Source organism: Lissotriton vulgaris, chromosome 4_1 (genome assembly GCF_964263255.1).
Source record: "Lissotriton vulgaris chromosome 4_1, aLisVul1.2, whole genome shotgun sequence".
Taxonomy (NCBI): domain Eukaryota; kingdom Metazoa; phylum Chordata; class Amphibia; order Caudata; family Salamandridae; genus Lissotriton; species Lissotriton vulgaris.
Window position 1 is genome coordinate 23,298,098 of NC_141691.1, and position 26,308 is coordinate 23,324,405.

Below are 26,308 nucleotides of genomic sequence, written 5' to 3' on the forward strand. Positions count from 1 at the left end.
TGCAAAAGAGCTAAATAGAAAAACTCTTTTCTTTCTGGAGATTCGCAATCCAATTTTCGATGATTTACCAATAGACATTTTCTTTGCTTGACCAGACATCCCTTACTTCCAATTACAGCATGCACTCCTTTATCAATATCTTCTTTGATGTTCCTCTTGAAAATGTAATTTTGTAGAACCTCATACAGACAAACATTCTTCAGGTGACTGCTTCTATTTGGTTAATATGTATCCAACATGTTGGTCTTCAAAATATCTGTACTGCTTGGCTCCTCCTGGGCCAAATACTCAATTTCCCGTACAGGTTTCAGAACTCGATTACGCGTTGCAGCAAACCAAGACTTGCCCAAATGATACTCCTAGATTTGGCATAGAGACTTGCTGAAGATAACCGGTCAGAACATTCGTGAGCTCCGATTTCTCGATGCGACAACATCTTCAGACTGAAACTGTACAACTTCTTACTGAGGCTCTTTTCATGGGAAATGTCCTCCCACATATCCTTGAGTTCGGTCTCTTCTTTTTTTGTGATGTAAGACGTAACATACCGAGCCACAGCCATACAGTTGTCAGCCACAAACTGTATATCCATGTTAGCATTCCACCTGGACAAAATCACTGTGTTGTAGTCGTTGATGTTCTTGGACTCTTCGTTTCTTTTCAAATTGTATGTATTTTTGGGTGATTTCCTCGTCACATTATGTCGCAGCGAAAACATCAAATTGTTCACTTTTCCTTTAGATATCACCGATCGTAGAAATCCAAAACGACATTTTGTATAGTACTTGTTCTTGTTTCTGAATTTACGACGACAGTACTTTCCACAACGATAGCTTTGAAACCGTAAAACTTGTTCTCTTAGACTTTTGTCTTCCTTTGTCTTTGGAAAAGCACATGTAGAATACTGTTCTATGAAATTCATCACTAAGTCATCCGGATCTGTTTCAAATTTGGGTGCATCTTTGATCCATAGCAGCATATGTATATGAGGAGCACCTCTTGCTTGGTACTCCTTTCTCCAGAAGAAATCCAACACCTCTCCAAGAGGTGGATTTTTCTTGTTCGTGATGAAAGACATCATAGCTTTAAATCTATGATTGAAGTATCTGCATACATTCACTGGATCTAAAGAGAACAGTTCTCCTGGTGTCTTGAATTCAATATTTTCAATGTTTCCATTTGCCTCTCGTAGAAATTCAAGTAAGTCTTCCCAGCCATACTCAGCACAGCTGAGAGTGAGGAACCATGTGGGAGTTCCTAAGTTCCTCAGCATACACTTTAAGTCACCATGACGACGGTACCAATACTCATTAGTACCACGCTGACATGCCATCAGGTTAATCAGATGAGAATCCAAAATACTGTCTTGCACATTCACTTTATCCATAAAGTCCCTTGCTGAGATATTTCGCAGTTGTACACCACTTTTCAGGATGTGGTTCACTGCAGATCACTTTCAAACAGTAGATGAAAAAAAATAGGGAATGCTTTGACGAAACCTAGGATCTTCTGCATACAATCGTAAGGTCCGGTTTTCAGAAGCTGGAATTTGATCAGGTCGCTCATCATATCGTCCTCCTCGACCTGTGGGAAATAACTGTGGAAAACACCGAGCTTCCAAACTTTCCTCCAAAACACTAATGGGACTCCCTTTGGCTTGTTTCATTTGAAGCAACTCAATAGCATTCCCCATGACTTCCTTGGAATGCAAAGGATGAACACTATAATGTTCATATATTTCTTCATTTTTAGAGGCTTCTACTTAATTTGTCCAGCACACAATTCGCTGTCTTCTTCTTCACTTACTTCATCTTCTGCAACACATACATTCTTGAAGTACTCATTATTTTTCATCAAATACAACGTTGCTTTTTTGACTTTCCTAACATCCACTTAATCTTGCCAGATTTTCTTACTCTTTGTCGGAACGCCATTAACTAGGATAACCAGAGGTTCCTCTTCCACTTTCTCTACTCCAATTGTATTAATGTTTTTCTTCAAATCTAAAGGCAAATAAACAACTCTTTCCTTTAATTCTCTCTGTAAATCCGATGGAGGCAATTTCTCTGTCTTTGGCTCCATTCGTACAATAGCCTGAAAGGGATGCACACTTTGAATCAAAATAGATTCATAAGTATTTAAATCCTTCAATTCAGAAGGAATGTTAACCAATTCCAGATTATTATGAACCGCTCTAGCTGGCATCCGGTTTTGGTTTAATTTGTTATAGCAATAAGTACACATACGTTGGTCTGATCCCAAATCAAAACAATTTTCTACCATCAAGTATGTGGCAAAATCCTTCCATTCACTATTGTTTTCCATTTCAATTTTTGCATATAAATCCACTAACTTAGTCTGATTCTTATAATAAGTCATTGGACAACACATACAAGTGAAATTAGGCCTTTCACTTAATTTCACCTGAAAGATGGAAATTGCCTAGTGAAACTTATCTATATTATAAATCTGTACACTCTCTTCCAAAATACCTTCTTCTACTGGGTCAATTTTAACATTGTTCTCTTTACTAGCAAAGTAACAGAACTCAATTTCATCACGAATATTCTTCACATGTAGTTCTGAACCATGCAAATGAGCACTGCTCAATTATTTACGCATAATTGCTGGACTCTTAGCATAATACAACATTCTCAATAATTTCCTCACTTTAATATGATGCACTGCTAGCATCCTGAAATGATGAAATACAGTCTGGCATACTCTTCGGGAAAGACAAGCCAGTGAATGCCCATGCAAACCTGTTACTTCTCTCACAATGCAAGGATCTAATTCTTGCAACAACTTAATTTTCTGTTTTAAACTTTTCTTATTAAATGTACGAACAAAATCACAAAGCAAATTGATGGAATCCTGTTGCACACTGCAAATAGTACTACACTTCCAGGTGTACACTGGACCCTTAGGACGTCTTCCTAAAACCTCATCACCTAACACCTCTTCTGCATCTGCAGACACAAGTTTTTCTTTTTCAACCGGACAACCATCTTTCACCTCATATGTTCGACCACTGGAGTCAACTGCATGCACCAAATCATTGTCCTGGAAGTAACTCTCCTCATTGAAAAATGCCTCACAACTTGAACTATGCATCCATTCTCCTGAGAAAACTTCACAAAAATTACTACGATCAACTACTCTCTTCCATCTATTATTTGATTTGAAATCATAAATTACCTTGTTTAGTTTCCTAATTCTATTGCTTACCAAAATAAATAACTTTCGCTTAATTTCGAAAGCCTGATTAATAATTTTCTCTACATTTTTCTTTTTCTTATAAAATGTCACTTTCTGTTGGCCTTTCTTAATATTTTTTAACAAATTGACAATTATCCTGTTGCGGAACATTCACCTACGAATGTCCCTGAACTGATTTTCCCTTCTACTGCCATGCACAGAGTTATCTCCTGCTCTAGCAGAAACTTTTTTGACGGGCCTTTCCTTTTCCTTTAAATTGTCTCTCTTCTTCTGCACTAAAACATGTTCTATAGTGGTAATTTTTTGTCTGCAAATTCTTTTTAAGAATGATTTCATTTTCTTACCCGGAGCTTTTTTGGCGACTTGAAACGATTTTATAGTAGAGGACTGCTGCAAATCTTTACCAAGGTGGAGTGTAAGTCGCTTTGCTTGTTTTTGTTTCCTCTGCCTTGAGGGCATTTTTAATTTTTTCAAAAGATCTTCGGTTAAATCTGTGGAATTTTTTTTTAAAAATTGTTATTAACCACTATTACCAAACAGTAAACCAATAACAGTAGGCAAACAATTACCACACTAATTGTCAATTCTACCTACAGTAATTTAACAACATAGACACATTTAAAAATCTAAAATAGTACCAATGGAATGGAATGCTTCTACATATGACCTGTGCTATGTTATATGTAAATCTCAACTAATTTTGAGACTCTATTTCACAGTTATATTAAAAACACTTCACACAGGGTTTTTTGAAAACTTTCATATAATTTTAAATCAGCATCTACGGATTGTTCCTCATCTAGAAATTGTTCCACATCTAGAGATTGCACCACATCAGACATTGTTGATGTAATTGTTATTGACTTAAAATTTCCAAGCACACATGAAGGCATATTTACAAGGCCCTTGCACCAGGGGGAGAAGACTTAAAATTGCCAAGCACACATGGAGGCGTATTTACAAGGCCCCTGCGCCAGGGGGCAATGACTTGAAATTGCCAAGCACACATGGGGGCGTATTTACAAGGCCCTTGCACCAGGGGAAAGTGACTTAAAATTGCCAAGCAGACATGAGGGCGTATTTACAACGCTCTGGCACCAGGGGGAAGTGAGTTAAAATTGCCAAGCACACATGAGGGCTTATTTACAATGCCCTTGCACCAGCATAAGGTGTGGCCTATCCACAGGTATGCTGGATTGTCTGGCAGCCATGGTAAAACCAAGAAATATCCAGGAGCAAAAAGGCAGGTCTTGCAGTCACAAACGTTTGTTTGAGGTGAGGCCTACTCAGGGTTGCAGATGAAATTTAGGCTTGTTGAAGAGTACAGAGGAGATAATACATGTGCAGGCCTACAGATGAAGTGAGTCATGTCCACTGCACTCTTGAAGAAAGACCTCCTCTGTCTCCCAGGACAGGCCTAAACCTCATCTACACAATGTGATTAGTAATGTTAGGAAACACAGGTGATGTAATTGAAAAACGTGCAAATATTTTTGCTCATTTCACAATCACATCACCTGTGTTTCCTCAGCTTAGGTATCTCATTGAGCCTATATAGTCTAGCATATCCAAGAGTACGCAGAAGGTGAGGACTGTATGCAGCAGTGCAATGCACATAATTCTCCTCCAATGACAATTACAGAAGCCTTAGCATATACATGCCCCCTAAACAGTCCTAAATGTATATCATAATTATCTACTGGTAGTGTCTATGAAACTCTACCAGTACATATTTTGAAATCTAAATGACTTCAAGAAACGAGTTTTTAAACCGACAAACAAGCAAATTATTCTCCCATATTCATGTTGGGAAGTGAAATATTTAATTAAAAAAGCAGACCCCATGTTGTCCTTCTCATAAATGTGAAAAGTATTTCTTTTTTTAAAAAAACGATTTTCTGGTCATAATTTGAAAACACAGCACAGCTCCTATGTACAAGCCCACCCTGTCAGTACTAATACTTCACATTATCTATAATTATAATTTGTCAAATAAGCAAAATCTTTTTGGAAAAAATAATGAAAACACTTGACACAAAACAACATTTTAAATGCACAGCTGGCTTCCTTATTTTCTCCATAAACTATACTAGTCTCTACCTAAATTAAATTAATTTTTTCTCACCTTAGCAAATGCTTTTTGAATTTCAAAACAGTCTCAGACACACACCAATTTTTCAGAGGCTGCAACCAACAAAGGCACAGACATGCTGTATTTCATCACACATATCTCCAATCAAAACTCTTCCCTCACTTATTTCAAATCAACAGCCTTCCCCCCTCTGCCCTTTCTGACCTTTTTCCATAGCAACTACCTCCTGAAAGACCTCTCATGTTTACAAGTTCACACAACAATGTTTTAAATGAACTCTGAACTATCAGTACACCTGCTAATCCACTGTAATATTTCTTAAAATCATTTTTTCTTAACCATTCAAATTACACATCCATGCACTTTCTGTTTTCAGAAATGGAAATCCACCAATCACTGTTAGTGAATCATTAGCACTGAAACCCCACAGTTTTTTTTCTTTACAAACTCCTACTGTTTCAACTGCCATTTCATTCCCACACTTCATCTGACTGCAGCAGAACCTCCTCGCACCATGTTTTCTGTCTGGATTCTTGGACATAGCTACATCCACTGGGCTCACAGGTATGCTGATAACAGAAATGTACACAACCTCAATTTTAAAAATGTGGAAATCAAATGGATTGGCCAAAGAGGATTGAGATGTCACCAATTGATACCATTGGTGAAAACCTTTTTGCATTTGCCAAACCCTGACCTCATAATTGTGCACTGTGGAGGAAATGATTTGGGCACTTTGACTGGGGTAGGTCTGGGAATGCTTTTAAAGGACACCTTTAAGCAATTGATGTCACTTTTTCCTCAAACTGCCTTGGTATATTCTAATATATGCCAAAGACAGAAATGGAGGTGGTCCAAATCAGTAGCAGTGATTGGTGGATTTTGATTGGTGGATTTTGAATGCTGAAAACAGAGAGTTAGGATGCATGGATGTGCTCTTTGAAAGATGTAATTCGAATGGTTAAAAAAAATCATTTTAAGAAACATTACACTGGATAAGCAGGTGTACCGAGAGTTCAGATTTCATTTGAAACATTGTTGTGTGAACTTGTAAACATGGGAGGTCTTTCAGGAGGTAGTTGCTGTGGAAAAAAGGCAGAAAGAGCAGGGGGGGAAGGGTGTTAATTTGAAAAAAAAGTGAGGGAAGAGTTTTGATTGGATGAGAGATATGTGTGATGAATTACAGCATTTCTGTGCCATTGTTGGTTGCAGCCTCTGGAGTGCATACCCTTTGCTTTGCTAAAGAAAAATTGGTGTGTGTCTGAGACTGTTTTGAAATTCAAAAAGCATTTGCTAACGTGAGAAAAGATTCATTTAATTTAGATAGAGACTAGTATGACAAGCGTGGAGAATCACAACGCGCGCACTTAGGACCCGGCCTCTCTGGCCCCCGCCTGCTCCTGGTCTCTGGTGGTTGGTCGGGCGGACAGCCCAATCGGCGTCCGGCTGAACCATTTCCGCTCCGGCGATATCGCGTGACCTGAGGGTCATGGGGTGGAGACTCTGGGCCTATTTAGGGTCAACTCCCTGTGACTGGGGTCTCTGTTCCCGCTATCACTCCTTGATACCTGACTGCTCACGCCGGCACCTGGCCATTCTCGTGATCCGGGCCGGCTTTCCGAAACTCCCACCCACCCGTCCCTTAGATTAATGGTTTGAGGAGTGTTCTGCGGAGAAGAGACCTGCGATCACTAAATAGTGGCTAAACAAGATGGATGGGAACCCGCTTGCCGGGCTCCATAGGCCAGCACTGAGGGGGGATATGGCAAGCTCTCCACTGGGAGGAAGTGACCACCGGCTTGGGAGGCTAGGGTGACAGATTTCGAGCCTCCAGGGCAGCCTGGTGGTTGAGAGGTGGGCCCCGGTAATTGCGGACAAGGATAGAAGGGCGGGACCCACCACTCTAAGGGGCAGGTGCACAGCACTTGGCGTAGGATACCCAGTTGCAAGATGCGAACCAGATGGTATTCCTCTCTTAGGGTTGAGAAGGTGATGGAGCATGATATGCTCATAAATGTAGTTATGTTATAACTTGTGATTTTAGATATGCATGTAATTACTTGTCATGTTTATACAATGTGGTAAATAAACATGGCCTTTTTAACCCCACATGAATCTCCGGTGATTTCAAATGTGGGGATATTGCATGTCTAGGGTAGTTGGGCGGCGGGGGAATATCTGGAGGGTACGGGTCCTATGCTTTAGGGAGAAAATTAGGAAGAAAGTTGTGTATTTAAAATGTTGCTTTGTGTCAAGTGTTTTACAAAAAGATTTTGTTTCTTTGAGAAATTGTAATTGGAGATAATATGAAGTATTTTTACTGACAGGGTGTGCTTGTACATAGGAGCTATGCTGTGTTTACAAATTATGACTTGAAAATCGTTTTTAAGGAAAAGGAATGCTTTTTAAATTTATGAGAAGAAAAAAAATGGTGTCTGCTTCTTTAAACAAATATTTCACTTGCCCCATGATTCAGGGAGAATAAGTTGTTTACTTGATTTGTTTAAAAACGCTTCTTGAAGACATTTAGGTTTCTTGATATGTACTGCTAGAATTTCATAGCCAGCATGGGGCATATTTACAAGGCCTTTGAGTCACTTTCACGTAATTTTCCCCATGTATTTAGAGACGCAAAAGTGGTGCAAGGGCCTTGTAAATACGCCCTCATGTGTGTTAGGGCAATTTAAGTCACTTCCACATGAATCTGGGAGAATAATTTGCTTATTTGATGTGTTTAAAAACGATTCTTGAAGTCATTTAGGTTTCTTGATATGTACTGCTAGAGTTTCATAGCCAGCATGGGGCATATATACAAGGCCTTTGAGACACTTTCAGTTTATTTTCCCCATGTTAAAAGTGACGCAAAAGTGGTGCAAGGGCCTTGTAAATACGCCCTCATGTGTGTTAGGGCATTTTAAGTCACTTCCACATGAATCTGGGAGAATAATTTGCTTACTTGATGTGTTTAAAAACGTTCCTTGAAGTCATTTAGGTTTCTTGATATGTACTGCTAGAGTTTCATAGCCAGCATGGGGCATATTTACAAGGCCTTTGAGCCACTTTCACGTTATTTTCCCCATGTTAAAAGTGACGCAAAAGTGGTGCAAGGGCCTTGTAAATACGCCCTCATGTGTGTTAGGCCATTTTAAGTCACTTCCCCCATGAATCAGGGAGAATAATTTACTTACTTGATGTGTTTTAAAAATGTGTTTTTTGACTTAAAATGGCTCAAAGGCTTTGTAAATGTGCCCCATACTGGTTTTGAAACTCTAGCAGTACATATTCTGAAACCTAAGTGACTTCAAGGAACGATTTTAAACACATCCAGTAAGCAAATTTTTGTAAAAGCATTCCATTCCATTGCTAATATTTGTGGGTTTTACATTTGTTTAAGCTGCTAAATACCAGTAGGTAGAATTGACAACTAGTGTGTTATTGTTTGCTTACTGTTATTGGTTTACTGTTTGGAAATAGTGGTTAATAAAAATGTTTTAAAAAATTTACCACAGATCCAACTCAAGATCTTTTGAAAAATTTAAAAATGCCCTCAAGGCAAAGAAAAAGAAAAGAAGCAAAGAGACGTACACCCCACCTTGGTAAAGCATTGCAGCAGTCCTCTACAATAAAAACTTGTCAAGTCACCAAAAAAATTCCAGGTAAGAAAATGAAATCTTTTTTAAGAAACATTTGCTGACGAAAAAGTATCACTAGAGAACATGTTTTAGTCCAGAAGAAGAGAGCCAATTTAAACGGGAAGGAAAGGTCCCTCAAAAATGTTACTGCTAGAGCAGGCGATAACTCTGTGCATGGTAGTAGAAGGAAAAATCTGTTTAGAGACATTCGTAGACGAATGTTCCGCAACAGGATAATTGGCAATTTGTTAAAAAATATTAAGAAAGGTCAACAGAAAGTGGCTTTTTATTAGACAAAGAAAAATATAGAGAAAAGTATTGATCAGGCTTTCGAAATTAAGCGAAAGTTATTTATTTTGATAATCAATAGAATTAGGAAACTAAACAAGGCAATTTATGATTTCAAATCAAATAGTAGATGGAAGAGAACAGTTAATCGTAGTAATATTGTGAAGTGTTTTCAGGAGAATGGATGCATTATTCAAGTTGTGAGGCATTTTTTAATGAGGAGAGTTATTTCCAGGACAATGATTTGGTGCATGCAGTTGATACCAGTGGTCGAGCATATGAGGTGAAAGACGGTTGTCCGGTTGAAAAAGAAAAACTCGTGTCAACAGAGGCAGACGAGGTGTTAGGTAATGAAGTTTTAGGAAGATGTCTTAAGGGACCAGTATACACCTGGGAGTGTAGTGGTATTTGCAGTGTGCGACAGTATTCCATCAATTTGCTTTGTGATTTGTACGGACATTTAATAAGAAAAGTTTAAAACAGAAAATTAAGTTGTTGCAAGAATTAGATCCTTGCAGAGTGAGAGAAGTGACAGGTTTGAATGGTCATTTACTGGCTTGTCTTTCCAGGAGAGTATGCCAGAGTGTTTTTCATCATTTCAGGATGCTAGCAGTGCATTATAATAAAGTGAGGAAATTAGTTAGAATGTTGTATTATGCTAAGCGTCCAGCAATTATGCTCAAACAATTAAGCACTGCTCTTTTACATGGTTCTGAAGTAGATGTGAAGAATATTTTGAAGAAATTGAGTTTTGTTACTTTGCTAGTAAAGAGAACAATGTTGAAATTGACCCAGTAGAAGAAGGTAATGTGGAAGAGAGTGTACAGATTTCCAGTACAGATAAGTTTCACAAGGAAATTTTCACGTTTATGGTGCAATCAAGTGAGAGGCCTAATTTCACTTGTGTGTTGTCGACGGACTTATTATAAGAATAAGAAAAGTTATTGGATTTATATACAAAAAGTGAAATGGTAAACAATAGTGAATGGAAGGATTTTGCAACATACTTGATGGTAGAAAATTGTTTTGATTTGGGATCAGATAAACGTATGTGTACTTATTGTTTTAACAAATTAAATCAAAACCGGATGCCTGCTAGAGCGGTTCATAATAATCTGGAATTGGTTGAAATTCCTTTAGAACTGAAGGATTTAAATACTTATGAATCTATTTTGATTCAAAGTGTCCATCCTTTTCAGGCTATTGTTCGAATGGAGCCTAAGACAGGGAAATTGCCTCCTTCAGATTTACAGAGAGGATTAAAGGGAAGAGTTGTTTATTTGCCTCTGGATTATATTATATTGATACAATTGGTGTAGACATAGTGGAAGAGGAACCTCTGGTTATCCTAGTTAATGGGGTTCCGACAAAGTGTAAGAAAATCTGGCAAGGTTTAGTGGATGTTAGGAAAGTCAAAAAGGCAAAGTTGTATTTGATGAAAAACATTGAGTACTACAAGAATGTATGTGTTGCAGAAGACGAACTAAGTGAAGAAGAGAACAGCGATTTGTGTACTGGACAAATAGAGAAAGTAGATGCCTCTAAAAATGAAGAAATATATGAACATTATAGTGTTCATCCTTTGCCTTCTAAAGAAGTCATGGGGAATGCTATTGAGTTGTTTCAAATGAGACAAGCCAAAGGGAGTCCGATTAGTGTTTAGGAGGAAAGTTTGGAAGCTTGGTGTTTCCCACAGTTATTTCCAACAGGTCGAGGAGGAAGATATGATGAGCGACATGATCAAATTCCTGCTTCTGAATACCGGACTTTACGATTGTATGCAGAAGATCATAGGTTTCGTCAATGCATTCCCTATTTGTTTCATCTACTGTATGAAAGTGATCTGTCTGGACTGTCTTATTTAGTGAACCACATCCTGAAAAGTGGTGTACAGCTGCAAAATATCTGGGCAAGGGAGTTTATGGATAAAGTTAATGTGCAAGACAGTATTTTGGATTCTCACATGATTAATCTCATGGCATGTCAGCGTGTTACTAATGAGTATTGGTACCGTCGCCATGGTGACTTAAAATGTATGCTGAGGAACTTAGGAACTCCCACATGGTTCCTCACTCTCAGCAGTGCCGAGTATGGCTGGGAAGACTTACTTGAATTTCTACGAGAGGAAAACTGAAACATTGAAAATATCGAATTCAAGACACCTGGAGAGCTGTGCTCTTTGGATCCTGTCAATGTATGCAGGTACTTCAATCATAGATTTGAAGCTATGATGTCTTTCATTACGAACAAGAAAAATCCACCTCTTGGAGAGGTGTTGGATTTCTTCTGGAGAAAAGAGTATCAAGCAAGAGGTGCTCCTCATATACAAATGCTGCTATGGATCAATGATGCACCCAAATTGGGAACAGATCTGGATGACTTAGTGATGAGTTTCATAGAACAGTATTCTACATGTGCTGTTCCAAAGACAAAGGAAGACAAAAGTTTAAGAGAACAAGTTTTACGCTTTCAAAACCATTGTTGTGGAAAGTACTGTCATCGTAAATTCAGAAACAAGAACAAGTTCTATACAAAATGTCGTTTTGGTTTTCCGCGATCAGTGATATCTAAAGGAAGAGTGAACAATTTTATGTCTTCGCTGCAACATAATGTGACGAGGAAATCACCCAAAAATACTTACAATTTAAAAAGAAATGAAGAGTCCAAGTACATCAACGACTACAACCCAGTGATTTTGTCCATGTGGAATGCTAACATGGATATACAGTTTGTGGCTGACAACTGAATGGCTGTGGCTCGGTATGTGACGTCTTATATCACAATAAAAGAAAAGACAGAACTGAAGGATATGTAGGATGACATTTCACATGAAAACAGCCTCAGTAAGAAGTTGTACAGTTTCAGTTTAAAGATGTTTTCGCATGGAGAAATCGGAGCATACAAATGTTCTGATCGGTTATCTTCAGCAAGTCTCTATGCCAAATCTAGGAGTATAATTTGGGTGAGTCTTGGTCTTGCTGCAACACGTAATCGAGTTCTCAAACCTTTACGGGAAATTGAGTATTTGGCAGAGAAGGAGCCAAACAGTACAGATATTTTGAAGACCAACAGGTTGGATACATATTATCCAAATAGAAGCAGTCACCTCGAGAATGTTTGTCTGTATGAAGTTCTACAAAATTACATATTCAAGAGGAACATCAAAGCAGATGTTGATAAAGGAGTGTATGCTGTAATTGGAAGTGAGGGATGTCTGGTCAAGCAAAGAAAATGCCAATTGGTAAATCATCCAAAATTGAGTTGCGAATCTCCTGAAAGAAAAGAGTTTTTCTATTTTGCTCTTTAGCAACTTTTCAAGCCTTGGCATGCAGAAGAGGAACTGCTTGGAGATTTCCTCTGTTATGAAGATTCTTTCAATGCAGCCAAGGAGTCCATAGAATGTCCTGTTTTTCCAAAATATCTAGAAATGTTGAATGCAGAAATCGAGCAGGAAGCAACAATTGCAGCCGAGATTGCTAGAGACAGTTCTCAGGACAGTCAGAGTTCCACTTCATTGAGTCAGGATCCACTAGGAGGACCAGTTATCGAAAATGAAGCTGCCACTGCCATGATTGAAGTGGAAAGAGCCATTGCACATGCTCAGGAGGATGCGGTTAACTTAGAAGATTTGGAAAGACAACTCAACGTTGAGCAGAGGAAAATATATGACGAAGTTACCAACCAAATTGATCATGGATCAAGTAATGAGAAGAAAGAGTGCTCATGTACGTCGTTGAAGCCTGTCCGACTGTACGTGAGTGGAGAAGCAGGAACTGGAAAAAGTTTCCTCATTAAAGCAATTTCATGTTATTTGCAGAAAAGGACTGAGCCATCGCTGTCTTGTGTTGTCACAGCTCCAACTGGACTGGCAGCATATAACATTAAAGGTATTACTTTGCATCGTCTACTGATGCTGCCAGTGGAGCATGATAACAAATTACAATACCACAAGTTATCTGGAGATGCTTGTTGTGAAGTTTCAAGAGTCCTAAAGAAGATGAAACTTCTTATCATTGACGAAGTAAGCATGGTTTCCAATGTCATGCTTGCCTTTGTGCATTTGAGAATGCAAGAAGTTCTTAAAACAGAGTATGATGTGTTATTTGGTGTCCAACACATCATTGTTTTTGGTGATCTTCTGCAGCTGACACCAGTGAAAGGACAAGCAGTGTTTAAACTACTTACGCATGAAGATACCAGGAAGTGCCTAGGGAGCATTGGCAACGTTAATATATGGTTAAACTTCAATTATGCTGAACTGCGTGAAAATATGCGTCAGGCGAAGGATGAAGATTATAAGAATATTCTACAAGATGTTAGAATCGGAAAAGTGACCGAGCATGGGAAGGAAGCTTTACATGCACGATTATTGTCAAATTTGTATCCAGGTGAAGACGTTCTGCCAGAGAATATTTTTCAGAAAATTACTGAGAAGAAATCTGGGATATATTTGATGCCAACTCTGCAAGAATGTTCCATCTTCAACAACAAAATGTTAAATTTAGAAAACCAAGACATAGTGAAACTGGAAGCTATTGACAGAATTGAGCATATGGGAGCAACAATTATTTTGTCTGAAAATTTGAAATCTAAATTGGATTCATTAGAGAAGACTATATCTAAAACTGCGGGTTTTGAAAAGACTCTGAATGTGTGCTTCAATTGCCGTATCATTTTGAGAAGGAATTTAAATGTTGAAAGAGGTCTGGTAAATGTATCAATGGGTAATGTTGTTGATTTTGAGAAATACAGAAATAGAGATGGAATTGAATTTATAAAAATTTAATTTGATGGCATTGAGGATGTACAGCAAATTGGTTGTTGCTCTGCTAGGTTTTTGCTTGTTAAAGACTTATATGTTCGTCGTAAGCAGTTTCCTGTTTGCTTGGCATATGCTGTGACAATCCATAAATCGCAAGGTTTACGTGTAGACAGTGCTTTGTTGAATATTGGCAGTTCTGTGTTCAAGGAGGGTATGGCTTATGTGGCATTATCACGAGTCAGAACTTTATCTGGATTGTACTTCATTTACTGTGATGAGACAAACATTTTTGCAGATCTAGATTGTGTTAAGGAATACAATAGGTTAAGAAGAGAGTATGCGCCACATTTGCCTCAATATCCTTTGTTTAAAAAACGTGTGGTAGGCCGGAAACGAAGAAATGTAACCAATATTAGGGAGGTTGTGGCAAAAACACGAAAAGTCGATGAACCCGAAATTGTAAGCAGAAAGAAAATGGATGCTGCTCAAGATGTTGTTGGTTTTCAATTTGAAAATAGTTCTGGTGTCAACTGCTATGCTAATGTAGTGGTTTATGTTGTCTATTCTCTGGAAACATTAAAAGAACAGATTGTGGTTGATGCGGATCAAAGATTTTGCTGTTTGTTAAATTCTCTGTTAGAGGAATGTAGCACTGATAGAAAAAAATAGAAAGTGTATCCGATGTTTGAAATCTCTTAGACAAATGTTCAGGTCAAACGCAATTTTATCAAAATATTCAGCAGGATTGTCAGGAGTTTTTAATGCATATGCTTGATGTTTTGCAAGATGAAGGTGTAGATGTAGATTATCTGTTTGGCCGTTCTTATCAATAGCAGCATGACTGCGAGAACTGTAGGCTATCAAGTACTACTAGTGTAGACTCAGAATGATTTATATATTTAACTTTGCCTGATAGTAAATCAGTATCCTTTAATAAGCTAGTAAAAGCAGCCGATCAAAACATGGAGTGTAGCCAATGTAAGTCTGCAATGCTGTCCACATTATTTATACGAAGTTATGGCCAGTATGTCATTTTAATGTTCCAACGATGTAGGTCCGATGGAACTAAATTGACAACTTTAAATAAAAATGTTGTGGCTTGGCAGTTGTCAATATCAGGAATGACTTTTGTAACTGCAGCAATTATATATCATGACGGTCCTTCAACAACTTCAGGACATTACACATCTTATTTAAAATCTGGAAACGGCCGGTCATTCTGCAATGATTCTGTTTTAACTTTCAAAAAACGTTTACCGTTTGACTTAAAAAATTCTTACCTAGTGTTTTTACAACCAAAATTTTAGGGAAGGAAAGTGGCCTACGAAGATTGGAGCAGTTGATAAATTTTAGTCTGCTGTTTGAATAAGAGTGATCATAATAAATAAAAATGTAAAGTAGTCGTAGAGATACATAACTGGCCTATAATGATTCAAAGAGTTGATATGATTTACTCTGTTGTTTTAAATTGCTTTGTTGGTAACTGAGATGAAGAGAATGTAAAAATTGAAAAAGTCATAGAGGTAGTGTAAGTGTGCCTCATAGTAAGTGGTATCAATGTTATAGAAAATGTGAAACATGAGTAAACTATAAGGGGAGATATTATTAGTACAAGATTGTGACAGTGATTTTGGACGTTTTCTTTCTGAAAGTCAGGGAAAAAGAAAATGACGGGATTTGCTTTGAGGAATTCGGAGGTTAAAATGGCTCTTACATGATTTGGTCTTGAGGAGAAGTGTGGTAGAGAGCAAAAAGTCATTTATTGTTTCTAACACATTACTCAAAAAGAAAAAGCTTTTCTTTCAGAAAGTGGCGGGCACGGATTTTTTAGAGCATAACAGAGTATAAGCTGTTCATAGCATATCATTCGACGTCATGGAAAGTAAGTGTACTTTTGATGAGTTCTGATTTCTGATTTGTTATATTATATGTTTTTTTTTAACACAATCATTTTGATTGTGTTTTTTTTTATCCCAGCTGTTATATGATGAATACCTTCAACTCACTGTTTTTAGTGAAATTTGATATATACCGAGAATAGCAAAAATAAACCATTTAACATGTATAATTAATTCTATATTTTGTATTGCGATTTTTAATTTGTACTCATCTTGTCTCATGCTCACTTGTCTTTTACTACCTTATATCAATTCTCTTTACATAATCACATTGCCTTTAGTTTTATTCTCTTTCACCCTTGTTCTCTAACTCCACTTATCTTTCAACCTTTGTTTCCTTATTCCAACTCTGCTTTTTTCTTTTCTCTCATGCACCATTTTTTAGCTTTAAGACCCTCTGCTTCGCTTCTCTTTTCCATCTTTTCTCCCTTTTGTTTTCGAAATTAAATAATTTTAGGTTCTCTTTTTTGTTGCAATCAGTTAGTATAACTAACCTTCACTCATTTATCTTTCTTTGTTGCTTCACTCAGTCTGTATCTGACACTCTTTCCTTTACTTTCTCAGTCCCCTCTCTCCCTCACTCTCTTTTCCTTATTCACCCTTTCCTTATTTAGTTTACCTTACTCACATTCTTTAAGTATCTTACACATCTTCAGTTTAATTTTCTCTTCTATCCTTCTTTTCTGTCACTGAATCTATCCTCCTTTTTATTCACTTAGTAATTTACTCTATTTCTTGTTGATTCTGTCTGTCTTTTACCGTTACTTTATTTTCCTTTCTGAATGTTTATCTCTAACTTTATTTCTTTGTAAAATTGTATGATTGTATAAAGTAAGTATTTAGTACTTTTTCCCCGAGATCTCTATCACATTCAACTTCTATTACTTCCACTGCTTTATTTCCTTAACCCCCAGTTTCCTTCCTTTGCTTTTTCCCTCATTCCTTTTCAATTACTTACTTACTCCACTCCTTCCACTCCTTTTGTCAGTCCCTCTGTTCTCACAGTTCCTCACTCCTTTTCACTCAGTCCATCTCTCTTACTCTCACTGTCTCTGTCTCTTCACACTTTTACTAGTTGTTCATTATGCTTTCTCTCTGTAGTTCAAGCACACTATCTTATTTAAATTTTTTTGTTGCTTCAAATATTCTTTTTCTATCATTTCTTCTTTTCTTCTTTCTGTTTTTTCTCTCTGTCATTCCACATGTTTTAACCTTATTCATTATCATACACCTTGTTTTAATCCTATTTACTTTCACTCACTGTTTTTTTAACACCTTCCCTCAGGGTTGTTGTTTTAGTCCGGTTCTATCCCTACCTCTTACTCCACATCCTTTACTCTCTTTCTTTTTAATTTGAAGATTCATTCACATTCTCCAAGTAACTCATGTTTATTATTCTTCTACACGCTTTTTTTCTTTCACTTCCTTTTCTATTTTCTTTTTCTCAATTTTACCCTTTTACATCTTTTCTTTGTATAATTATCTATTATACAGTATGTCTGTGTTACTCCCTCTAGCTGTCTTTCTTTTGACATTATTCTCTCTGTCTCCTTCCCTTATATTCACTCTTTATTTTTTTTTCATTTTTTTGGGATACGCTTCAGGTTCGCGTAACGTAATTTATAAATGGGAGGTAGTTCTGAAAAGAACTTTTTTTATTGTTGTTGTTTTATATTTTTTTATTATTTTTCTGAATATTTTTTTTTGTATTTTTTGAACAATTTTAATTTTTTTTGTTTTTTTTGAGGGGGAACAACGGAAAACAGGCATTAGAAAGGGATCAACTGTAGCAAAAAAAAAATTACTTTTTGGGGCGTTTTGAGCACTTGTGGTTTTCAAATGCTCTGTTCATTACATTCACACTCATCTCTCCATAACAAAGTAGTCCCCCACAATAAATACACACTAGCTTTATGTGTGCAAAATTGCTCTAGATACTGGGGACCGTCTCCCTCGCCTCTAGTCCCGAAAGACGTTCCTGTGTCGAGGTGGTGGCCACAGGAGTTGGTGGGTTTTCGCGGAGGTGACGCACCTCAGCCACGCTGTAATTAATTGGATGCCACCTTTGCATGTGGCGATTTATAGTATAGTTCCCGTAACTATATTTTTTATCTGTGCCTCGGGACAGAACTCCTTTACATATGAGGCATGTCACATTTCGGGAATTGACCTTTTTTTGAAAAAAATTTCCAAATAAAATTGTTTTTGTGGTGGGATTTCCGGAGCTGTTCAGGCAAGAATTGTCTCTCCTGTACCTCCTCTTCCTCTTCTTCCTGCTCTTCCTCAGGGTTGGCAAGGAACTGTGTAGGTGGTCCTTCCTTTCTAGGAGGTAGTGTTGGGGGTCCACCAGCTGCAGCTACTACTGAAGCCATCCCTTAATAATGAAAAACAGGTTTTCCTCTCACAAAGTTGAAAGTCAGAGTGAGAAAAAGGTGGGGGCTTTCATCATTTGGGAAAAAAAATGTTCTAAACCAATGAAAAGTGTTATTTTCAGGTCACATGACCTGTTACGCTTACGTTACACGTCCCGCTATGCACCCAGAGCTCTTCCGGGGTGCTGCGCTTTGTGCCACGGTTAGCTCTCCGGAGCACTTCCGGATGCGCTAACGCGGTGCGTCACGATATTGTTTTCGAATGCGGCAGTTGCACTAACGGAACGTTTCCCAGTGCGCAGACCGGGTCGCGGCACCAAATTGAGCTAACGGGAAGCTACCCGGTGTGCGGACCGGTAGCGAAACAAAAAAAATTATAAAAAAAATATATATACATAAAAAAATTATATTAAAAACATATAAAATATATTTTTCCATTAAAAGAAGAATACATTTTACAGCTTTTGATATTTGCTATTAAAAAAACATTGAAATTCACTGAAAAAACCATAGGTGAAAGACCATATATAGTTAGGAATTAGCATTTACAAAACCTTGAAAATTCACTGTAAAAAACCATAGGTTATAGACCATATATAGTTAGGAATTAGCATTTACAAAACCTTATTTTACTCACACAAAACCATTGAAATTCGCATATATAGTTAGTTGCACTAACTATATATATCGTGCACCCGCAATCCACTGCTGATGATGTCACATATTACATCATTCATGACAAGGCTTCTTTTTTATTGTTAGACATAAGAGCACTGAAAGAATGAGTGTCTAATTGAAAGTAAAGTAGGAGAGAAAATAAAAGTATGCTCAGTGATAGTACACAAACTAAACAGTCTCTTACAGAAACACAGTAAGAGTACAGGAATATCTTAAGGAGATAAATAAAATAAAGTAAAAACAGTAAGAGAAACAGAGTGAAAAAGGATGAGTAACAGAAAGTAAACTGGGTACAAATAGACAAGCACTGCAAGACACATATAAATAGAAATAAAGTTGGGTAAGAGAAGTAGAGTATGGGCCTTATTTATGAAGGCCTTGCGCCGCCCATGCGTCACTTTTAACATGGGAAAATTGGTGCATCGGTGGCGCTAGGCTTTCATAAATGAGGCCCTTTACATTTAAGTCAATAAAGGTGAGTCACCATGAGACAACAGTAGAAAAAAACTGAAGAGCTAGATAGACTGAATAAGATAGTGACAGAAAAGATGTTACAGAAATAGGGAAAAAATTCAACAACACAAAATTTGAATGAGTTAAACGGAATAAGTGTGACTAAACAGTACTGAGAAAGGAAAGAGATCAAAACAATAAGAATAAGAGAGAGGCAGACAAAACTCTTGGATGTTATTAGTTGTATTTACCCTATAAATGTAATATCTGTGGAAGACAGTAAAAAAATCTGTTATAATACATATTTCTAAATTCAATGTAACAAAATAACTTAAACAACATATTGCATGGTTTATTTTTGCTGTCCTCAGAATACATTGATTTTCACTATAAACAGTGATTTCAATATTAATCATCATATAACAGCGGGGAAAAAAACCCACAATCAAAATGATTGTGTTTAAAAAAACCCATACAAAATCTCCATACATAATATAAATTCCTGAAAAAAACATGTCTTAAATGTTTTTCTCTAACTCGCAATTTCTTGAGTAAGCACACTACATCTTCCACAGTTACAAACTAATTAAACTATACGACCTATTTTTAAATATATCTCAACAAAGCCCTGTGCAAGTATCTTCTATAAAAATCTATCTTAAGTACACATTTTCTTCTCTCATACCTTTCTGCGTGGCCAAATTGTATAAGTTAACTCGTTATCTTTTAAATACCTCTCCAAAAACTTGCATCCATATATGTTTTCAAATAATTATCTGAAGTACTCATTTTGTTGTCTCATATTTTTCCGCGTGGCCAAATACTATGAGTTAGGTATTTTTTTTCTGACATTTCTTAATCTTAGTCTTATCTATTCTTTTCTGAATCTTTCCAGTTAAAATTTGTAACGTGTTCTATACCATCAAACATTAAGTAAACTTGTACCTAATGCTAACACTATGCCAAATACAAATTTCATTTCTAGATTTGCACACCCTCAGTCACATGATATTTCTAAACAACAGAGTTTCATATCTTTACAGTATTAATCTTCCTACAGCAAGTCATTTTACTGAAATTTGGGTTGCACAAATAGCAGATACGAGTTAGTTAAGGCAAAAGGCAATCGTTTCTTAAAAGTCAATTGACTATCATTGCAAAGCGCCCAGCCTCTTGCACACTTCAAATAAGCTGTGTAATGTCCTGATGATGTTAAAGGCCCTTCATGAAAAATAATGGCTACAGTTACAAATGTTCTTCTAGAAATAGATACTTGAGAAGCAACAACATTTTTAATTAAAGTTGACAATTTACTCCCATCAGCTCTGCATTGTTGAAACATTAAAATTACATATTGTCCATATCTGTGGAGTAATAAAGTTGATAACATATCAGACTTACATTGAGAACAGACCATGTTCTGATGCACATCTTTAACTAGTTTATTAAAAGACAGTTCATTACAGTCTGGTAATGTTAAATATATAAATCTTTCACTGTATATATCATTAATACTTGAAAATGAGCAATTATCACACTTATGTTCCCATTTATAAGAAAGGCCAACAAGACTATCAATATCTACACCTTCATCTTCCAAAACTGTAAACATATACATAATAAATTCCTGACAATCTTGCTGAATATTCTGAGAAAATTGATTTAGTCCTGCACATATGTCTCAAACATTCCTTAGTTCTGAAACACTTGCTACTTCACTATCACCACTGCTACATTTTTCAAAGACAGAATTTAATGAACAACAAAATGTTTGCTCCCGATTTTGTACAATCTGTTGCTTAACATTTTTTAGAAAAAAACAACATTAACTTCTACATTTGCATAGCAGTTGACACCAGACCTGTTTTCAAACTTAAATCCAACAATCTCTTCAATACTAAGCTTTGTCTGACGCCTACCAACGACAGCTACATCTTTTTTCCTTCGTTTCTCGACTACTTCAGCACATTTTTCCTCATTTCTCCTTTTCTGACCAACCATACGCCTTTCAATTAAAGGATATTGAGGTAAACTTGGAGCATATTCTCTTCTTAACCTATTAAACTCCTTCACACAATTTAAATCTGCATTAATCTTTGTCTCATCATAATCAATTAGATAAAGTCCACATAAAGTTCTAACTCGCGATAAAGCAACATACGCCATACCCTCTTTGAATACAGTGCTTCCAATATTTACCAAAGCACAATCTACACTTAAACCTTGAGATTTGTGAATAGTCACTGCCTATGCCAAACAAATTGGAAATTGCTTCCGATGGACATATAAGTCTTTCACATGCAAAAAACGAGTTGAACAGCGACTAATTTGTTGAACTTCCTCAATTCCATCAAATTTTATTCTTAAAAATTCAATCTCATCTCTATTTGTGTAATTGACAAAACCAACAACATTACCCATTGCTCAGTTTTCCAATCCTCTTTCTACATGTAAATTTCTCCTTAAAATTATCCGACAATTTAAACATACATACAGATTTTTCTCTAAAGCAGCAGTTTTAGATATAGTTTTCTGAAGAGAATCCAATTTTAACTTCAACTTTTCAGACAAAACAATAGTACTACCTTCATGCTCTATTCTATCTTTAGCTTCCAGTTTCTTAATTTCTTGATTTTCTAAATGCAACATTTTCTCATTAAAAACTGAACATTCTTTGAGATTTGGCATCAAGCATATCACTGACTTATCTGCTACCTCTTTACTATATATTTTCTCAGGTACATTATCTTCATTAGGAAACAGCTTGGAAAGTAATCGTGATTGTAGAGTGTCTTTCTAATCTTCAGTTAGTTTTCCAATCCTTATATCTTGAAGAATATTTCCATATTTAGTATCCTTTGACTGTCGCATATTTTAAATCAGTTAAGTATATTTGAAATATGACCATATATTACCATTTCCAATACTGCCCAGGCACTTCCTGGTCTCCTCATGCAAAACAGTTTCAAATACAGGTTGTCCTTTCACAGGAGTTAGCTGCAGTAGATCTCCAAAAACTATGACATGTTTACCTCCAAATAACAAATCATACTCTGTCTTAAGTATCTGGTGCATTCTTAAATGCTCAAAAGCAAGCATTACATTGGATACCATGCTTACCTCATCAATAATAAGAAGTTTCATTTTTTTAAGGACTCTAGAAACTTCAAAACAAGCTCCTCCAGATAGCTTGTGATATTGTAATTTATGTTCATGTTCAACTGGCAGCATCAGCAAACGATGTAAAGTAATACCTTTAATATTATGTGCTGCCAATCCAGTTGGAGCAGTAACAACACACAACAGTGTTGACTGAGTTCTTTGCTGTAGATATGTAGTAATTTTTTTACCAGTTCCAGCTTCTCCACTTACATATAGTCGAATTGGTTCAAATGACATACATGAGCAATTTTTTTTTCTCATGACGAAAGCCATGCTCAATGTGCTCTGTCACTTCATCATATATCTGTCTTTGCTCACGATTAAATTGCTTCTTTAATTCTTCTAAGTTTATTACTTCCTCTTGACCTTGCTGCATTGCTCTTTCCACCTCATCCATGGCAGTGGCTTCTTCATTTTGGATAATTGGTTGTCCCAGTGGATCTTGACTTAATGAAGCTGAACTTTGACTACCTTGTGAACTATCTCTAGCAATCTCCGCTGCAATTTTTGCTTCTTGTTCTATTTCATCATTCAACATTTGGAGATAATTACTAAAAACAGGACATTCAATAATACTTTTAGATGCGTTGAATGAATCTTCATAACTATCAAAGTCACCAAGTAGTTCCTCTTCTGTACGCCATGGTTTAAAGAGTTGCAAAAGAGCAAATAGTAAAAATCTCTTTTGTCAGGTGTATCGCAACTCAGTTTTCGATGATTAATCAAGTGTCCTTTTCTTTGTTTCACCAGACATCCTTTATGTCCAATTACTGCATGTACATCTTTATCAATATTCTCTGTAATATTCCTTTTAAAAGTGTAGCTTTGAAGTATTTCATACAGACACATGTTTTCAAGCTGAGTACTTCTGTTTGGATAGTATGTATCCAACATATTTGTTTTCAGAATGTCTGTACTGTTTGGTTAATTCTGGGCTAAATATTCAATTTCTTGCACAGGTTTCAGAACACGGTTTCGTGTTTCTGCAAGACCCAAACTCACCCAGAGAATAGTCCTTGATTTTGCATAAAGACTTGCTGATGATAACCGATCACAACATTCATATGCTCCAATTTCTCGATGAGACAACATATTCAAACTGTACGTATACAATTTCTTGCTTAGAATCTTTTCATGAGAAATGTCTTCCCACATCTCCTTCAGTTCCGTCTTTTCAGATTTCGTGATGTAAGACATTACATATCGAGCCACAGCAATAGAGTTGTCTGTAACATATTGTATGTCCAAGTTAGCATTCCACATGGACAAAATGACTGGGTTATAGTCATTTATATATTTGGATTCTTCACCTCTTCTTAAATTGTATGTATTTTTAGGTGACCTTCCTCTTATGGCCGGGATGCCCGTCACCCCCTCCCAACACAATCCCCAAGGATGGAAAGTCGGACACAGGTTTGAACTTTTGGAAGGCGGGAGGGAGTCACCCTCCCGGCCGTATTTATTAAAATATGAAACAAAATTTAAAACATTAAAAAAAAGTTTCATAATCATGTACAATTTTACATTTATTACATTTTGATGAAGACATGTTCTTTGGCTAACCTTAACAGAACTCTAATACAAAGGTTTCCTAGCCGAGTCTAACATCCTGCAAATGCAACCATTCTAAATTAAAATTGTACATCCTAGCATTAAGGGCCAACGGCAAGGTCTTAACCGGTGTCAGATCCCTACTACCAAAACTCTCGCCCTCACGGTGTGAGTGGCGCATGTGCAGAGGACTCTACCCTCGTTGCCAACTGTAACTTCCCTTGTCGTGGTGGGGGCCCCCTTTCCACTCGACGCCATCTTAAAGGTCGTCCGAGTTCCCGTGTGAGGTATCTGTAGGAAGGACAGCGTGGACTCCCCCCATCCCCACACTCTCTATCCGCCGTCGCGGATATCCGGCCTCCGGGAAATTAGTAGGAGGGGCATATAGCCGCCTCCCCCTGGGAGGGGCCTATGGCCGTCTCCCCTTAGGCGACCCATCCTTAGTGGGTGCCACCTCCCCCCGGGCGCTCCCATCCATTCTGGGTGGCTCCCCCCTCTAGGGACCTTGAAATTACTGCTCACCGATCATGACCTTACCGCCCGACCAAAAAATAAATACGACAGTTGTTTACCTACTTAGGAAGGAAAAATTCAGACATTGCCTAAATGTGTCATCGACTGCTTACTCCTACAAAGAAAAACATTATCCTACAGGCAGAAGTCACATCCTTAACTTAAACATTCCTTTACTTTTCTACAAAGGAAAAAAGGCCTATCTCAGCAAAACTTTATTATAAAACAAACATTGCCATAAGGGGCTGGTGGGTGGGTCAAAATTGCTGCTTGTTCCGTCGAGGGCTCACAAGCAACGGGTGGGTGCAGCCTTCAGAGCACAGGAACAAGAGGACGCTTCTTCGGATTCCCGCTCTATTTATTCTTCTGCGGGAGGGCGTGTACCGTCCTCCGGTACGCCTACTGGGCGTGGTCATCGCTGTAGGTGTCTAGGACAACCCCTCTTGGGCGGGAAAAGGCGCGCCCTGGCTACGCCGCTTCGAGCATACCAGCCGAGACACGCCCCCCGCCCAAAATGGTTTCCTGGGGGGATCGGGGCACCCAACCATACGTTCGGGGGGACCGAGTGGTCGCCCCTTTCCATATGGCCGGGATGCCCGTCACCCCCTCCCAACACAATACCCAAGGATGGGAAGTCGGACACAGGTTTGAACTTTTGGAAGGCGGACTCTACCCTTGTTGCCAACTGTAACTTCCCTTGTCGTGGGGGGGGTACATCAACGACTACAACCCAGTGATTTTGTCCATGTGGAATGCTAACATGGATATTTATTTATTTATTTATTTTAAAAATTTATAGAGCGCGGCGTATACCCGTGGGTGTCTTGGCGCTATAATTTGCTGAAAATCCCAGAATAAGGTGGTATCTTCCTTCAAACGTATTGTTTCTGAGCGGATTATTGATCAAATAACCAAGTTTTTACCAGTTTTCTAAACTGGAATAATGATGGTGCCAGTTTTATTTCCTTTGGGAGCATGTTCCAGATTTTGGCTGCAGCATTAGTAAAACTTCTGTCGCCCCATGTCACCGTCCTGGTGCGGGGCACTACCAGTAGGTGACTATGTTCGGAGCGTAAGGATCTTTTTGGTGAATAGTATTGAAGTTTTCGTTTGAGAAAGGCTGGTCCAAGGCCCTTGAGAGCTTTGTAGGTGAGACACAGGGTCTTGAATCTGATGCGATTTCTCACTGTTAACCAGTGGAGATTTCTAATCGCCTGCCTGGTGGACTGAAACTTAGGAATGCCAGCTAGTAGCCTTGCGGCCGCATTTTGTATAAGCTGGAGTTTGGCCACCACCCTTGCCTGGGCGTTTACAAGCAGTCCGATACAGTTTGTGGCTGACAACTGAATGGCTGTGGCTCGGTATGTGACGTCTTATATCACAAAAAAAGAAAAGACAGAACTGAAGGATATGTAGGATGACATTTCACATGAAAACAGCCTCAGTATGAAGTTGTACAGTTTCAGTTTAAAGATGTTGTCGCATCGAGAAATCGCAGCATACAAATGTTCTGATCGGTTATCTTCAGCAAGTCTCTATGCCAAATCTAGGAGTATAATTTGGGTGAGTCTTGGTCTTGCTGCAACACGTAATCGAGTTCTCAAACCTTTATGGGAAATTGAGTATTTGGCAGAGAAGGAGCCAAACAGTACAGATATTTTGAAGACCAACAGGTTGGATAGGTATTA